Source organism: Macaca nemestrina, chromosome 6, assembly GCF_043159975.1.
Source record: "Macaca nemestrina isolate mMacNem1 chromosome 6, mMacNem.hap1, whole genome shotgun sequence".
In the NCBI taxonomy this organism is placed as follows: domain Eukaryota; kingdom Metazoa; phylum Chordata; class Mammalia; order Primates; family Cercopithecidae; genus Macaca; species Macaca nemestrina.
The window spans coordinates 99166631-99185752 of record NC_092130.1 but is presented as its reverse complement, the minus strand read 5'-3'; the positions used below and the strand labels follow the sequence as shown (position 1 = coordinate 99185752).

Below are 19122 nucleotides of genomic sequence, written 5' to 3'. Positions count from 1 at the left end.
TTATATGGTAAGAAACAGAGGTTCACTTTCACTCTTCTGCATATGGATATCCAATCTTTCCAGCACCATTTACTGAAGAGGGTGTTCTTTCCCCAATATATGTTCTCGGCACCTTTATGAGAATCAGTTGGCTGTAAATATGTGAATTTATTTCTGGGTTCTATATTCTGTTTCATTGGTCCGTGTGTCTGTTTTTACACCAATATCATGCTGTTTTGGTTCTTATAAGCTTGTAATGTATTCTGAAGTCAGGTAGTGTGATTTCTCCAGCTTAGTTCTTCCTTCCTTAGGATTGCTTTGGCTAGTTAGGCATTTTTGTTGTTGTTGTTGTTCCATATAAACGTTAGAATTTTTGTTTTAATTTTGTGAAAAATGGCATTGGTATTTTGATAGTGATTATATTGAATCTGTAGATTGCTCTGGGCAGCATGGTCATTTTATTGATATTAATTCTTCTGATCCATGAGCATGGGAAGCCTTTCCATTTGTTTCTGTCCTCTTCAATTTCTTTCACAAGTGTTTTGTAGTTTTCCTGTTACTTCCTTTGTTAAATTTATTTCTAGGTGATTTATTTTGATAGCTGTTGTAAACAGGATTGCCACCTTTTTTTTTTTTTTTTCCTTTTGAGACGGAGTCTCTCTCTGTTGCCCAGGCTGGAGTGCAGTGGCTCAATCTCTGCTCACTGCAACCTCTGCTTCCTGGGTTCAAGCAATTCTCCTGCCTCAGCCACCCGAGTATCTGGGATTACAGGCATGTGCCACCACGCCCAGCTAAATTTTGTATTTTTTAGTAGAGATGGGGTTTCACTATGTAGGCCAGGCTGGTCTCGAACTCCTGACCTCAAGCGATCCTCCTGCCTCTGCTGTCCCAAAGTGCTGGTGTGAGCCACTGTGCCCAGTTGGGATTGCCTTCTTGATTTCTTTCTTAGCTAGTGCATTATTGGCATAGAAAAGCTACTTATTTTTATATGTTGATCTTGTATCCTGCAACTTTATGGAATTTATCAGATCAATGAGTTTTTTGATGGTGTCCGTGCCACCTTTAAGAGCTGTAAAACTCACTGCGAAGGTCCCCAGCTTCATTCTTGAAGTCAGTGAGACTAAGAACCCACTGGAAGGAACCAACTTGGGACACATTTTGGCAACCACAAAGGGACTATTGCCAAGTGATGAGTACCATTGGACCTCTTTCACTTCCTATTCTGTCCTTTTTTTCCTTAGAATTTGGGGGCTAAACACCGGGCACCTGTCAGCCAGTTAGAAGCGACTAGTGTGGCCACTGGACTAAAGACATGGGTGTCAGGTTTTCTGGGAAAGGGCTCTCCAATAACCTCCAACTATTCAGAGTTGGGAGCATTGGTTTGCCTGGAACCAGGTTCCACGTTTCCTGTACTTCTGGGCTGAGCCGAGGGTTGACAGACAGGAAAGCCATTCAGCTCCAGGGTCCCAGTAAAAAGTTGGTTGACCCTGTATCCATAAGCAGAACTCTCAAAGTCACGTTGCCCAGCAAGACTTGCCCATTTATCCTGTCTATCCTGACCCTTGCCTCCTGGGTCCTAATGCCTTTCAGACAAACTTCCTCCTGCCTCTCTTCTCTGAGGCTAGTCCTGCTTCTAAAAACCACCCCCTGTTTCTGGTGTTTTCTAGTTTCTTCTATAAAAATGATTGCTAGTATAAACTTCAAGACTCTGTTCCCTTCTTTAGGCACCCAAGCTCACCAATCAGAAAGATATAATTTTTGCCCAAAGCCCCATCAGGTGGGGACTACCTGGAATTTTAGGATCCCTCCTCAGACTAGTAGGCCTAACAAAAGCTATTCCTGAAGCTAGGATATGGGGAGCCTCAGAAATGATATCCTTCCTTTTCATATGATGAGAAGTGAGGACAAAAGACACTCTTCCAACCCTGGAGATCCCTCTCCTTGCTCAGGATATGGCCCTCCACTTCATTTTTGGGGCATAACATCTTTATAGGACAGGGGTAAGGTCCCAGTACTAACAGAGGAACAATAAGGACTCTAACATGTTTTCAAGAATGCATTGGTAAGGGCCACTAAATCCGACCTTCCTTGGTTCTCTTTGTGGTCTAAGGGAAAATTAGCATTTCTGCTGCTGTGTCGGTGATCACAACTATTCTGATCAGCAGGGTCCAGGGACTGCTGTGGGTTCTTGGGCAAGAGGGGTTTCTGCTGCTGCATCGGTGATCACAACTATTCTGATCAGCAGGGTCCAGGGACTGTTGCAGGTTCTTAGGCAAGAGGGGTAAACAAACAAACCAAAACCATGGGCAGTTTTTTCTTTCATATGGGAAACACTCTGGCATCAACAGGCTCAACCTTGAAATGCATCCTAAGCCATTGGGACCAATTTGACCCATAAACCCTGAAAAAGAAGCAACTCATTTTTTTCCGCACTACAACCTGGCCCCAATATTCTCTCTCTGGTGGGGAAAAATGGCCACCTGAGGGAAGTATAAATTACAATACTATTCTGCAGCTTGACCTTTTCTGTAAGAGGGACGGCAAATGGAGTGAAATACCTTATGTCCAAGCTTTCTTTTCATTGAAGGAGAATCTACAACTATGCAAAGCTTGCAATTTCCGTCCCACAGGAGGAACTTTCAGCTTACCCCCATATCCTAACTTCCCTATAGCTCCCCTTTCTATTAATGATAAACCTCCTCTAATCTCCCCCACCCAGAAGGAAGCAAGCAAAGAAATCTCCAAGGGACCACAAAAAGCCCCTGGCTATCGGTTATGTCCCCTTCAAGCTGTAGGGGGAGGGGAATTTGGCCCAACCTGGGTACATGTCCCCTTCTGCCTCTCTGATTTAAAGCAGATCAAGGTAGATCTGAGGAAGTTTTCAGATGATCCTGATAGGTATATAGATGTCCTACAGGGTCTAGGGCAAACCTTTGACCTCACTTGGAGAGATGTCATGCTATTGTTAGATCAAACCCTGGCCTTTAATGAAAAGAATGCAGCTTTAGCTGCATCCCGAGAGTTTGGAGATCTCTGGTATCTTAGTCAAGTAAATGATAGAATGACAGCTGAAGAAAGGGACTAATTCCCTACTGGTCAACATGCCATCTGCAGTGGGACCTTGACTCAGATCATGGGGAGTGGTGTCGCAAACATCTGTTGACCTGTGTTCTAGAAGGACTACGGAGAATTAGGGAAAAGCCCATGAATTATTCAATCATGTCTACCATAACTCAGGGAAAAGAAGAAAATCCTTCTGCCTTCCTTGAGCGGCTATGGAAGGACTTAGGAAAATATACTCTCCTGTCACCTGACTCACTTGAGGGTCAATTGATCCTAAAAGATAAGTTTATTACCCAATCAGCCGCTGATGTCAGGAGAAAGCTCTAAAAGTGAGCCCTGGGCCCTGAACAAAATCTGGAAGCATTATTAAACCTGCTGGCAACCTCAGTGTTCTATAATAGGACCAAGAGGAATAGTCCAAAAAGGAAAAGTGAGATCAGAGAAAGGCTGCAGCCTTAATCATGGCCCTTGGACACACAAACTTGGTGGTTCAGAGAGGATAGAAAATGGAGCAGGTCAATCACCCAGTAGGACTTGTTACCAGTGTGGTTTGCAAGAACACCTTAAAAAAGATTGTCCAACAAGAAACAAGCTGTCCACTATGCCAAGGCAATCACTGGAAGTCACACTGCCCCAGAGGACAAAGATTCTCTGGGCCAAAAGCCCCCAACCAGATGATCCAACAACAAGATTGAGAGTGCCTGGGACAAGCGCCAGCTTGTCATCACTCTCACTGAGCCCTGGGTACATTTAACCATTGAGGGCCAGGAAATTGACTTCCTCCTGGACACTGGTGCAGCTTTCTCAGTGTTAATCTCCTGTCCCAGACAGCTGTCCTCCAGGTCCGTTACCATCTGAGAAATCCTGGGACAGCCTGTAACTGGGTATTTCTCCCAGTTCCTCAGTTGTAATTGGGAGACTTTGCTCTTTTCACATGCTCTTCTTGTTATGCCTGAAAGTCCAACACCCTTATTAGGGAGGGACATATTAGCCAAAGCTGGAGCTATTATCTACATGAATATGGGGAACGAGTTACCCATTTGTTGTGCCCTGCTTGAGGATGGAGTCAACCCTGAAGTCTGGGCATTGGAAGGAACAAACTCAAGCTCCAGTCTTAAGCCTTCCCACAGGACAAAACTTCTCTTTATACGTCACAGAGAGAGCAGGAATAGCTCTTGGAGTCCTTACTCAGATTCATGCGACAACCCCACAACCAGTGGCATACCTAAGTAAGGAAACTGATACAGTAGCAAAACGCTGGCCTCACTGCTTACAGGTAGTTGCGGCGGTGGCCGTCTTAGTGTCAGAGGCTATCAAAATAATACAAGGAAAGGATCTCACTGTCTAGACTATTCATGATATAAATGGCATACTAGGGGCCAAAGGAAGTTTATGGCTATCAGACAACCACCTGCTTAGATACCAGGCACTACTCCTTGAGGGACCAGTGCTACGAATGCGCATGTGTGTGGCCCTCAACTCTACCAGTTTTCTCCTAGAGGATGGAGAACCAATCGAGCATGACTGCCAACAAATTATAGTCCAGACTTATGCCGCCCAAGAGGATCTTTTAGAAGTCCCCTTAGCTAATCCTGACCTTAACCTATATACTGATGGAAGTTCATTTGTAGAGAATGGGATGGAAAAGGCAGGTTATGCCATAGTTAGTGATGTAACAGTACTTGAAAGTAAGCCTCTTCCCCGAGGGACCAGTGCCCAGTTAGCAGAACTAGTGGCACTTACCCAAGCCTTAGAACTGGGAAAGGGAAAAATAATGAATGCGTATACAGACAGCAACTATGTTTATCTAATCCTACATGCCCATGCTGCAATATGGAAAGAAAGGGAGTTCCTAACCTCTTGGGGAACCCCCATTAAATACCACAAGGAAATCATGGAGTTATTGCACACAGTGCAAAAGCCCAAGGAGGTGGCAGTCTTACACTGCTGAAGCCATCAAAAAGGGGAAGGAGAGGAGAGAACAGCAGCATAAGCAGCTGGCAAAGGCAGGGAAAGACCAGCAGAAAGGAGAGAGGGAGAGGAAGAGACAGAGACAAAGAGGGAGTCAGAGAGAAGGAAAGAGAAAGTCAAAGAAAGAGAGAGAGAGACAGAAAGTCAAAGAGAAAGAGAGAAAGAGAGAGAAGTAGTAAAGAAAAAACAGTGTTCCCTATTCCTTTAAAAGTCAGGGTATATTTAAAACCTATAATTGATCATTGAAGGTCTTCTCCGTGACCCTATAACACTCCAATACCACCTTGTTGTCAGTGTAAACAAGGGCGTAGCCCAAAAGCACTGAGGCCACTGACAACCCATAGCCTTCCTATCAAAACTCCTTAACCTAGCAGGTTTCCTAACAGGGGATCTAAATCTTAATTAATTACCATACAAAGGTCCAACCTCTCCCAGGCAGAAAAAGACACAATGAGTATTCAGTAAGTGATAAGAGAACTCTTGTAGAAGCAGTTAGGAAAATTGCCTAATAATTGGTCTGCTCAAATGTGTGAGCGGTTTGCACTCAGCCAAACAGTACTTACAAAATCAGGAAGGAGCCATCTATACCAATTCTAAGTTAATATGAACTGAAAGAGGTTTTATTAATAGCAAAGAATAATTGAAATCCCAAACTTCCAAGGTTTTCAACAAAAGTAAAGTTTGCTAAAAGTTAACAGTGTAACATGTATTATCCTAACTTCTAATCTTGTGGAAATCAGACACTATCAGTGCCCCTCGAAGCTCAAGTCTGTCGGTGCAGGGCCATACAACTAATACCCTGACTTATAGGGTTAGGAATGGCTACTGCTACAAGAACTGGAATAGCAGGTTTATCTGCTTCATTATCCTACTACCACACACTCTCAAAGGATTTCTCAGACAGTTTGCAAGAAATAATGAAATCTATCCTTACTCTACAATCCCAAATAGACTGTTTGGCAGCAGTGACTCTCCAAAAGCACTGAGGCCTAGACCTCCTCACTGCTGAGAAAGGAGGACTTTGCACCTTTTTAGGGGAAGTCTGTTGTTTTTACACTAACCAGTAAGGGATAGTACGAGACACTACCCAGTGTTTACAGGAAAAGTCTCCTGAAATCAGACAACACCTTTCGAACACTTCTACCAACCTCTGGAGTTGGGTGACATGGCTTTTCCCCTTTCTAGGTCCCATGACAGCCATCTTGCTATTACTCGCCTTCGGGCACTGCATTTTTAACCTCCTTGTCAAATTTGTTTCCTCTAGGATCAAGACCATCAAGCTACAAATGGTCTTACAAATGGAACCCCAAATGAGCTTAACTAACCACTTCTACTGAGGATCCCTGGACTGACCCGCTGGCCCTTTGACTGGCCTAAAGAGTTCGCCTCTGGAGAACACTACAACTGCAGGGCCCCTTCTTCATCCCTATCCAGCAGGAAGTAGCTAGAATGGTCATCGACCAATTCCCAACAGCAGTTGGGGTCTCCTGTTTAGAGAGGGGATTGAGAGGTGAAGCCAGCTGGACTTCCTGGGTCAACTGGGGACTTGGAGAAGTTTTGTATATAGCTAAAGGATTGTAAATGCACCAATCAGCACTCTGTAAAAATGCACCAATCAGCACTCTGTGTCTAGCTAAAGGATTGTAAATGCACCAATCAGCACTCTGTAAAAATGCACCAATCAGCGCTCTGTGTCTAGCTAAATGATTGTAAATGCACTAATCAGCACTCTGTAAAAATGCACCAATCAGTGCTCTGTGTCTAGCTCAAGGATTATAAATGCACTAATCAGCACTCTGTAAAATGGACCAATCAGCACTCTGTAAAATGGACCAATCTGCAGGATGTGGGTGGGGACAAACAAGGGAATAAAAGCTGCAGCAGCAAACTGCTCAGGTCCCCTTTCATGCTATAGAAGCTTTGTTCTTTCACTCTTCACAATAAATCTTGCTGCTGTTCACTCTTTGGGTCTGTGCCACCTTTAAGAGCTGTAACACTCACGTTGAAGGTCCACGGCTTCATTCTTGAAGTCAGTAAGACCAAGAACCTACCAGAAGGACCCAACTCGGGATACATTACTACTTTTTAAAATGACCTCAAATATGGTGTGCATGGTTCTGTATATGAGGTATATTTCACAATAAAATGCAACATTTGTTAAGTGAATCTCCTGGTATGTAAATCTTGGCATATATCTGATTATTTCATTAGGCTAATTTCTTAGATGTTGAATAACTGGGTCAAAAGATGGTAACATTTTTAAGGCTCTTACTTGCCGAATTACCATCTAGAAAGATTGTACCCATTTCCCTTCCCACTAACAATGCATCAGAGCTCCTGGCCACATTACTTGGGAAAGTTGTCTACCCTTGCTCTTCCCATGTGCAGCTACCTCTCATTTACTCCTTAACCCACTGTATTCTGATTCTGGCTTCCAACCAAAATCTCTCTGTCTCTGTCTCTGTCTCTCTCTCTCTCCCACCCCCCACCCCCGCCGTGTGTGTGTGTGTGTGTGTGTGTGTGTGTGTGTGTGTGTGTTTTAGGCTATCAGTATCCTCCTATTTATGAAATTCGATGACCACTTTTTTCCTCCAGTGATTTAGGAGATACATTAGCCCTAAAGAGTTTTCCAGATGGCTAATATCATCTATCATGTATAGCTTTTAACTTTTTTTGTTCTTAGATCATAATCGGCTCTCAGTTCTTGGAGAATCTTCCTATGGCTTCCTAAAAATTACATCAATTCCTAAGGTAAAAAATATGTTTAAATAGTAGATAGAATTCTTCTCCTCTTTCATCATCATCATCATGGATAATCATCACTTACTCATTAGTCAGCTTCATGAATCTTGGCTACGTTCATTGACAGGCAATTTTTAAGTATGGTGGTAGCTTGTCTGCAAAGATGGGCCCCAGTGCACCAGGTCTCCTGATATTCACACTCTTGTATAGTTCCCTTACACCTGGAATCTAGTCTCGCTCTATAACTTGCTTTCATCAAAGGTATGTGGCAGAAGTGATGTGCCAGTTCTAGCAATATTCCTTGATAGGACCTGGCACCTTCTGCTTTTGTGCTGTTGGTAATTGTTGGTCACAATGTAAGAAGTTTAGTTACCCTTTTGGAGAAACCACATGGAGACACCGTGTGGAGAACTCATGTGGAGAGGGAGAGGTCTTGAGATTACGTAGAGAAAGAGAAGCCCATCCACCTTGCATCCAACTGTATCCAGATCTAGCCTTCTAGCCATCCCTACCAAAGCAGCAGACACATGAGTGAAGCCATTTTGAATGTTGTAGCCTAGCCACCACCTGACTGCAACTGCATCAGAAACTGCAAGAAAGACCAGCAGAAGAATCATCCAGCTGAAGCCAGCCAACTTAGAGAATTGTGAGAGTTGACAATAAATTGTTTTCAGCCACCGAGTTTCAAGGTGTTTTGTTACACAGGAATGGAGAATGGAAAAAATTCCCTTCAATATTGTCACTCATATTTAACTGTTGGGATATGGCAAAGATTTTGTTTGATCAGAAGTAAAGCTTGAGATTCTTATAGTCTGGGTTAAGTACATCTCTCTTCAGAAAAGGAAGGTGTTCTAGAAAACAATCATGAGGGGTTACATTATAGAAAGGGGTAACATTTGTACAAAAACCTGTAGGATGCAAGAGGCTCAGATATGTGAGCTGGAGAAAAGGCATCTCAGACACAGTGGAAAGACTCTGAGATGAGAAAAGCTTAGTGCACTCTGAGAATGGAGACAACTACTTATAGGAGCAAAGCCATGGAAGTAGGGGAGCCCGGCTGTATTTGTTCCACATGGTAAAGTCTAAGACTTAGATCCTCGATTCTTTTTTGAGATGAGTCAGTGACAGTAATCTCTTTACTTCCACTGGGAATGGAAAAAGATGGGAGTGTCTGAAGAGTTTAAGTAACATGATGAAGGATATAGATTATAAAAACAATGGTCAAGTAAACCTACTTCTGAACTGGCTTCTACCCCATACCAATAGCATGTCCTCAATAGACACCTTCTCACTTATATCAGTTGGGGTAAAGTACAATAAATAAAAACTTCTACAGGTATTTCAATCATTAAGGTATTTGATGCAGGGAGTTGGGAGCTTACAGAATCAATGGAAGCAACCATAATGTTCCTTAGAAGGTGAATGGATAAATAAACTACAATACATGCAGACAATGAAATATTACTCAATCCTAAAAAGAAATAAACTATTGGCTGAGTGTAGTGGCTTAGGCCTGTAATCACAGCACTTTGGGAGGCCAAGCTGGGTGAACCACTCACACTCAGGAGTTTGAGACCAGCCTGAGCAGTGTGGTGAAACCCCATCTCTACCAAAAATACAAAAAATTATCCAGGTGTGGTGGCATGCACCTGTGGTCCCGGCTGCTTGGGAGGCTGAGGTGGGAGGATTGCTTGAACCTGGCAGGCAGAGGCTGCAGTGAGCCGAGATCACACCACTGCACTTCAGCCTAGGTGACAGAGTGAAACCCCCATCTCAGAAAAAAAAAAAAAAAAGGAAACTAAATATCAAGTCATGAAAAGACATGGAGTAAGCTTAAATACTTAAATGTATATTATTAAGAAAAAAGCCAGTCTGGAAAGACTGTATATTATAGATCCCAACTATATGACATTTTTTGAAAAGGCAGAGCTATGGCGACAGTGAAAAGATCAGTGGTTGCCAGGAGTCGGGGTTAAGGGGAGATGAGGAATGAAGGCACAGAGGATCGTTAGGGCAATGACACCATTCTATATGATACCATAATGGTGAATATGTGTCATTTTGTATTTACCCAAACCTACCGAATGTACAACACTAAGAGTGAACTCTCATGTAAACTAGGAACTTTGGGTGATCATGAAGTATCAGTGTAGGTTTAACTATAAAAAATGTACCATTCTGGTAGGGGATATTGGTTGTGGAAGAGGCTGTGCCTGTGTCGGGGGGAAAGAGTATATGATAAATCTTTGCACTTTACAATCAGTTTTGCTTTGAACCTAAAAACTGCTCTAGAAAAATAAAGTCTATTAAAAAACGAAACAAAGCAAAAATCAGGCATCAGCTGGGCCTTCAGAAATGACTCCCAAAACAACTCGCTGAGCTGGCTCATCAGGGTGTGTCCCCTCTGCCACTGCTAGGAAGGTGAGGAATCAGGAAACCACTGCTGGAAAGATCAAGCCCCAGAACACATCACTGTAGCTATGAGATTCAGAGATCGGGAAGCTGTCAGCCCCAAAACTCAAAATCTGTACAACTCTTGAAGTTGGAGACAACACTCTGGAATGCTGCTGCATAAAAACCCAAAGTTTCCGCGGCCTATGTTGCCAGAAAAAAACATCTAAAATCAGCAGGAGGGTGGCCTCTGCCTTATTTTTGCCTTTCACATCTCCCAACAAAGCATGTAAGGGGCAGAACTTAATTTGCATGCAGAATTACGACGGCAAAGGACCCTAGAAAATGTAGCATTAGCTTTCCAACTTCTGCAGTGAGGGAAAGCACAACAGAAGGAGGAATTGATGTCCAGTGCCCTTCGGCTACACCCTTCATCGACCTGACTATCCACACTCCAGCCCCTGGAGTGCATGGGGGTGAAGCTGCACTACTGAGGCTTTTATCACTACCATGTTTTCTGTCCACAAAAATCAAGAGACTTCTCAAAAGGTGAAGACAGAAACCTTCTCCCGTCTCTGGTTAAATGTACCTTGTCAGGCCAGTTCTCTCACTCTCTCCCTCAAACTTCCTTCCCTTTCTCCTTCCGTCAGGACTGCATCACAGTCCAATGGTTTTCCAAGCCTTCTCCAGTCCCTTCTTATTTTCTTTCCCAGGCATGTCTCCTGATAAAATCCTTGCACATTGAACTCTATTTTGGTTATTTTGGTGTCTGCTCCTCGGGAAACCTGAACTAATACACGTACCTTGTTCATTTCAGGCTTAAATCTTTGCTCTCTGCTCCTGCCTTTGCGCCCTCCTGCAATATCCTGCAACATTCTCTCCACCTATTCAATCCTATCCATGTTTTGGGCCCCATACTAATCCTACCTCTTCCATGAAGTCTTCCTTGAGAACCAATGTTTACATAGGCCGTGGACCAAATTTCCTCTTCCTGCCAGCCTCAGCTGTTTTCATAGGTCTTCTCTTGTCTTCTCTTTCAAGGATGTTGAGCATATATTTAGCTCCCCTAACATGTGAGGGCAAGGAGTAGGTTATACATTTCCTTAGTAACTTCCAAAGTGCTTTTCAATGGAAGAGAGGAGAGAATACGGTAGTTCTATTAAAATCTTTATTAAAATGATTAAATATATTGTAATTTCAGAAATGAAAATTCTAGCAACAAATAGAAGCTCTTTTCTACCCAGTAAACTAGCTAAGATCTTTAAAGGCACTGGACAATGAGTCCCCCTCATTAACCTTCAGTGAATATGTAATGACCTGAAGCCAATTCAAAAATATATAGCAGAAGCCTAAAAATGTACCTTTTCTTGACTCAACTATTTTATTTCTAGGACTATATCCCAAAGAAGGCTTTAAGTTACAAAGACTGTCATATCAGGATAGCAGAGGTAGAGCTAGAAGCAGGTACTTTTTATGGATGGGCATCTACATCAAGGAAACAGACCCACAGGAGAAGAGTCACCCACAAATAAGCTGCTGCTGCTGCTGCTGCTACTGCTCTTCCTCCCTTCCCTCCTCCTCCTTCTCTTTCTCCTTCTCCTCTATAATTAAGCTGTAATTTCCCTTCCATTCATTCCTAGACCCACTGGGGAGAAACAGAGACAACCCCTAGTCAAAGAGGAGAGCTAAGGGATTTAGTATTTTCCCACTCCAGGCAACACTCTGGGTGCAGATGGTAGAGAATGGTGGGATGGGATAGTTATGATCACCTGTAGGTCCTTAAAGAAGTGGAGTCCTTCCTCATCAGGTCAGGGGAGGAACCGGACCTTATTGTTGTCAGCAGCACAGACTGAGTGCCTGTCCCCAGTGCTGCCCTAAAGCATAGCCACTGGGCCCCCTCTTTTGTGGAGTCAGGCATTCAGAGGCCAGGCTGCCTAGGCACAAGCACCCACTAAAGCTTCAAAAGTTATATGGCTAAATGCTAACCACACTCTTATGTTTTAAACCCAGCATGGGTATCTTAAATAAAACTGCTGTATTTTCATTAATCTCTATCAGAAAATTTTATATTTAAAGTCTGCTGTCTCCAGTACTTTAGAAGACAGTATGGTGACCAAAGAAAACAGTCTTATTAACAAATGGCATGTATGCGGGGCTTCAGGCCCCTAAAAAGGGATTATCCTGGCAATCCCTTACTAAGACATTGAGCATATTTGCTCAAACATGGGTCTTGTAAGATGTAATAAGAATTCATTTGTTATTTATTTATTTATTCACCCATTTGACAAGTACTTGACAAGTGCCCTCTGTGTACCAGGCACTATTCTAAGCACTCAAGTGAATAAGACAACTTCCTACTCTCAGCAGATGCAGAGACAGACAATAAGCTAAACAATAAATAATCTCATCTTGTTGAATAGTAAGTACTATAAAGAAAGTAAGACTAGCATAATCTAATAGCAAGTGACTATGGAGTAACATGACATATATGAATCAGGGACTCAGAATCCCTCTACAGAGGAAATATTTGGTGAGAAGGAGCCAGGCATAGACAGGGCTGGGGAAGAATGGTCAAGCAAAAGCTTGAGAAGTTTCTTTACTTCTTCCTTATACTTGTTGGTATTTTATGACATCTAATTATTAAGCATGTATTACTTTCCTAAGAAGGAAAAAAATATAATAAAAAACAAACAGAAGAAAAAAATTGCTGAATTAAATCCCTGGGATAATTTTTTTAAGAGATCAATTCTGGCCCGGCTTGGTGGCTCACACCTGTAATACCAGCACTCTGGGAGGCTGAGGCAAGCAGATAACCTGAGGTCAGGAGTTTGAGACCAGCCTGGCCAACATGGCCAAACCCTGTCTCTGCTAAAAATACAAAACTTAGCAGGGCTTGGTGGCAGGTACCTGTAATCCCAGCTACTTGGGAGGCTGAGGCAGGAGAATCACTTGAACCCGAGAAGGGGAGGTTGTAGTGAGCTGAGGCTACCCCACTGCACTCTAGCGTGGGTGACAGAGCAAGACTCCGTCTCAAAAAAAAAAAAAAAAAAGAGATAAATTCTCATTTCTTGTGAGGCAGGGTTCTGTCTGAGATTAGGTGGGCTCTAAACATCATTGATATCAAATGAGATGGTGAGTGCTTGTCCTCAAACTTTGGCTTGGCCTTGCTTTTTCTCACCCCAAGGAACAAAGTGCTCTTCCTTCTCACATGACATAGTGCCACAATGTTCTATTTTAGTCAATATATAGCACGAGTCTATACATTTTCTCCCAAATCATCAGGGTTCTCTCTAAATAGCATCTTACCAGTCAGAAAGCCTTTCTTCTGATCCCTGAAAAGAAAGCACTTTTTCACAGAGAAAAAGTCACACATTCAGAAGGTAACAGCTCATAGCTTCACTACTCCCTTTGCAAGGCCCGTGGCACAGGTTGCTGATCCTTGGGATACGGGGCACTCAGTGGTGGGAATTAGGACACTTGTGCCCAGCTGGTGGATGGCATGGTCTTAGTAGGCTGGGATGGGCTGGGTGTCTTGGGGATGTCCTGCCAGAACCAGTCAGGAGGGAAACCAAAGGTGGGCTGGCAGTTTATTCACTATAGAGTTTCTCACGAGACATTGACTAGGATGTACCCATCTGTGAGATTCTAAACTTACCCTGCGTTGAAAACCAGAGGTCAATTTGGTTACATAACTGTGAAAGCAGTGGGGAAAAAATTGTTGGCTTATCCCTACTGAAAACACACAATAGAATTGTTCTGTGCAAACCCAGCCTGGCTATGATATAACCCAAAAGTCTCTCCACCTAGTTTGAGGGTTTTAGTAAAGGGTACTCTAGTTGCTTGGACACAGATTTACTAAAGTGGGTGCTCTCATCTTCCAGATTGAACTTTGGCCCTTTCCATTCCTTATCCGTCTCTGCAGGAGCTTCCAGAGGGAGAGCTGACAGCTGATGTGTCATCAGAGCTGCTGGTCTCCTCTCAGTGGTCTCTGGCTTCTGCTCCTGCCCACTCCCTCTCTGGCTCTGGATGCACCTAGGGTTAGCGCCAGGGCAGAAGCTCCGTAGGCTCCCTTCCGCACTGCTCCTACGAGGCATTTTCTCACAGTTCCTGACAGCATATCTCCACTGCTTACCTTCCTGACTGGTTCTGGCTCTTTCAGAGGAAGTCCTTTCGGAGTAAGAGCTGGAGCTCCCAGACACATTCCCCTCTGTCCTGCTCTCCTTCTGGAACCCCTGGACCATGCAAGGGGAAGCTCGAGTGGGGAGTGTCTGGCTGCAATCTCACAGCACTTGCTGCCTTATGGTGCTCTTCGAGACTCCCCTTCATTCGTGGTGGCTTTTCTCTTAGCAGTATCTTTCCCCTCTCTGCTAACTGACTTCCCCTAGACAATCGCTCAGGCCATCACACATGTAGGTACAGGTCTGAACCTCAATTCTGGACATGGCTAAAATTCTTTCCCATAAAATGACACCCAGCCTATTTGGGGATGTTGCAGGGTTTCTGTTTGAAAGAGGCCATGTCTAGGCCTGCTCTTAGAACGCCTGTGAATGGCCATAAATTATAAACTCCTTGGCTCCAACAGTTCAAGCACAGCTAAAGGGAAGGTTGCTCCAGTGCTGGCACAGCAAGAATTTCAAGACCCAGACACCAGATACTGGGCTTGAGTGATGTACCAAGCCTGATATCTGGTACTTGGGTACCAGGCGGTACATGGTCCTGCAGGGATGGGCAGGCACCATTCTAGGTTTTTCTGGCCTGTACAACAAGGTCCTGCCGTATGAGCTATCAAGAATACTCATTAGTGCCCCATAAATATAAGTACCTACAATGTATCCACATAAAATAAAAACTAAAAGAAATTTTAAAAATAGAAAAATTATAATAATTTTAAAAGGACATTTCATTTGTGGCATGCTTCTAAAGATCACATTTCACCTCTCTCCGCCCTTGTCTTGTTTATAGCTTCCAATTGCTTATTTACTGCTTCAAGAGGTAACCAAATTATGAGCAACCTTGAAGTGAAACCAAATGGTCCTTCTCACCCATACTTAAGCCAGACAACACTCCGCAGGCTGGCCTAGCACAAGGCTCAGTGTCCCCAACTTTGTCAGATCAGAGCAGCACTTCTACTCCAACTAATGTACTCTTCCCCATCCATGCTTCCTTAATCTGAAACTCCTATACTGGAGGCCCCAGAAGGGTTCATGGGACCCAAATGGCAACACAGGAGCAACTTCACTTATTTAAGTTGGTGCATGAAATTTTAAGTTCTATTTTATGTCTATGCATATGCATACCGAGTTATGACATAAAATGTTTCTCTGGAGCCAAGGTCAAAAACTTCTGAAAGCCACTGATATAGAGGCTGAGCTCAAAAAATAATCTTCATCTTCTGTATGTCAGCCTTTCCTATTCTTAGTGAGAATAGGTAGTGGGTGTATTAGTCCGTTCTCACACTGCTATGAAGAAATACCTGAGACTGGGTATTTATAAAGAAAAGAGGTTTAATTGGCTCACGCCTCTGCAGGCTGTACGGGAAGCATAGTGGCTTCTGCTTCGGGGGAGGCCTCAGGAAGCTTCCAATCATGGCAGAAGGCAAAGGGGGAGCGAGACATCTCACAAGGAGGGAGCAGAAACAAGAGAGAGCGAGGGGAGGTGCTGCACACTTTTAAACAACCAGAGCTCATGAGAACTCACTCACTATCAGGAGAACAGCATCAAACGGATGCCGCTAAACCATTCATGAGACATCCACCCCCATGATCCAACCACCTCCCACCAGGTCCCACTTCCAACACTGGGAACTATAATTTGACATGAGATTGGGTGGGTGGGGACACAGATCCAGACCTTATCCTTGGGTATGCAGGTTTAGAGACCAAAGCTCAGAGAAGCTAGCAGAGGACAGGACAAAGGGGCATTGGCAGTAAAAAAATAATAATAATTTTGAGGGTTTTGAGGAGAAATGTGTCTTATGGGAGTGTTTTGAGTAAAAATATCACACTCTTCATCTGCCTTCTTAAAAGCCTTTTCCGGCCAGGCCCGGTGGCTCAACCTGTAATCCTAGCACTTTGGGAGGCCGAGGCAGGTGGATGACCTGAGGTCAGGAGTTTGAGAGCAGCCTGGCCAACATGGTGAAACTCCTGTCTCCACTAAAAATACAAAAATTAGCGGGGCATGGTGGCGGGCACCTGTGATCCCAGCTACTTGGGAGGCTGAGGCAGGAGAATCGCTTGAACCTGGAAGGCGGAGGTTGCAGTGAGCCGAGGTCGCGCTACTGCACTCTAACGTGGGCGACAGAGCAAGACTCTGTCTCAAACAGAAAGTCTTTTCCAATTAAATCTGCACTGCTCACCCGTGCCTCATGTGAGTGGATCCTTTATAGTACGTACAAAGCGGTGCTTACGCCAGACCATCTTGATCTTCAAAATAAGCCAGTGAGGTTATCCGGATGGCTATTATTTCCCCAACTTCCCAGATAAGGAAGTGCAAGCCAAGGCACGTATGGCTTGCTGAGGGTCACACCACTTACAGTAAGTGGCAGAGCTGTCCGCAAGCCCAGATATCCTGACCCCAAGACTGAAGTTACCACGGCTCAAGTCAAGCAAGAAGTCTCATTATCAAGACTGGGCCTTTGCTTATTTGTTGAAAACTCAACAGTTTTCTTAGGCCTACAACTCAAATCAATTCTTATGTATAGATCTGCATTTTTTCCTGACACCCTGAATAACAGTTTCCCTCCGTCCTATAATATCTAATAGAACAATAAAAATGATGCCTCATATGTTCTTGTGTATTTCTAGTTCAGGTTATTTTGCTTTATTTTATATAATATTTTAAGCCACTCTACATATACATGGATAGATCAGTTTTTAAACCTTTTCTTCTGCTTGAAAACAATTTGTAGAGAATTTTCATGTATATAATCTCAACTGATTATCAAAGCAAATATTTAAAGCAGATTTCTTTACCCATGTTTGAAACTGAATCTTAGGGAGGAAACTGAGTCGCAAGGAAGTTAAATTGGCATGCTCAGGGTCACAACTACCTAATTTGTAGCAAAGGTAGAACTAGAACCTTACTTCTGATTCTCCCTTCAACGTTCTTCCACTGGACCAAACTAGAGCATAATATATGAGTTTAAATATCCGGGTTTGATTCTCAGTCCTGCTTTCATTTTCCACACTGGCTAAAATGGAACTAATGAAGAAGGCAGAGTGTTACGTTGAGAAAAAAAAAAGATATTGTAGGACAGCAAAGAAAACCTAGGTTCTCCCAAGGAGCCAGGACCACTGTCACTCAGGTGAATTCCATAAATGCATGTAAAAGCAGGGAGGAGGAGAGATGGCTATCTGAGCTTCCTTTTGCTCTCCTGTCCCTGGAGGTATTCCCTCTCACCATTTTATTCCACAGAGCTTCAGGAGGCTGGAGACTGCACACTGCCAGGATAGAAATTTAACAAAAGCTGGTGGAAGCCTCCCTATACCTGAGGGTGCTTTCTAGGTTACATGGCCTTTCTCCCGTATTGATAAGATTTGTACCCCATCCAGGTCAGCAGCAGCTCTCTAGGATGGAAACAGTGAGGAAAGTTGTGCTGAATGGAGAGCTGGCTTTTAGGATATGCAGCCATATCAACTGGAACGCTACTGGGTACAATGATTCCTAAAGGAATTACTTTCAACTCTGCAATACTTAATCTGAAATAAATGGCAGGGAATTGGCTTTATTTTTGAATTAAAATTGCAGCTTTTAATTCAACTGAAATTGTGCTGGAAGCCTCAAATAAGCACCAGATATTATAATCGACTGACCTACAACCCCAGGTTCTGAAAAAAACAAATTTGAATAATTCAGAATAAAATATTATAGGTTTACTTGTAAAGAAGGCATGACTTGATGAAATACTCAGTCCTTCATAGATGAAAAGGAGACTCACAGCTTCTTAGCAGCAGGACATGCAGGCCAAGCTTTTATTCTACTCCTGAGAGTTATTCATGCAAGGAACCACACAGAGAGTTTCCCTTTGATCAATAGGATGGATTTGTAAGATGTCTGACGGAGGTTGGGTTGTGGCCAAGGGACAGAACTTTTCTGTGCAAAACACTTGTGCATGCAGAGACTGAATATATGACTTAACTTGGAAATACAAAATGAGGATGAATGTTTTCTAAGGTGTGAATTTACATTTTACTTATGATTCTGTTTTGATGCTAAATTAAATCAGTAATTACAGTTTCACATCCTCACACAGCTATATATATAGAAAAAAAATTCTTGGTCCACCTTCCATGGAATCCCCCGGACAAAAGTCTGGAATCTTTGGTTTTTTTTTTTTTTTATGGGGAAGGGAATGCTATAAGGCATGTGCACAGCAAAAGCAAACCATTTAAACATGTCTTGGGTTGTGCAATGGGATTTAGCAGCATTGCAGTTAAATAATATATTCTGTGAATTTGCCCAAAACCATCCTCCACACTGTCTTGTATACTTGCCAGCACACAAAGTGAAGGGACTCTCCACTGCGACAATGGTGTCATCTCTATCTTCAGCCATCACTTTATTCAGTTTTCCAACAAATACATTTTAAATACAACTGTGGGCCAGGTATTAGGATAGGTAGGTAGGGGTAGAGAAGAGAGCAATAAAAGGCACAATCCTTGCCTTTTTGGATTTTAGAGTCATGTCTTGTTTTTTTATAAGGGTTTTGCTTTTTTTCTGAATATGAAAATAATAAATGATCCTTGCAGAAAAACTGAATATTATTTTCTAATATTAATCCTGCTCTAAATGTGCTACATACTCTGTACACACGATCTTATTTAATCCTTATAATAACCCTATAAAGAACATAATACTACTATCTGCACTTTACAGATGAATGCTACTGTGCCCATTTTACAGATGAAAAAACTGAGACTCAGTAAAAGCATGAGACTCAAGATGTAGAACATGATCTGACTTTAGAACCTAAGTTCT

General features: G+C 43.0%; 1 pseudogene; it reads left to right on the top strand.

The window, feature by feature from the left end:
* Window positions 1-2273: 2273 nt before the first annotated feature.
* LOC139363958 (uncharacterized) lies at window positions 2274-3369 on the top strand (annotated as a pseudogene).
* The last annotated feature ends 15753 nt before the right edge of the window (window positions 3370-19122 follow it).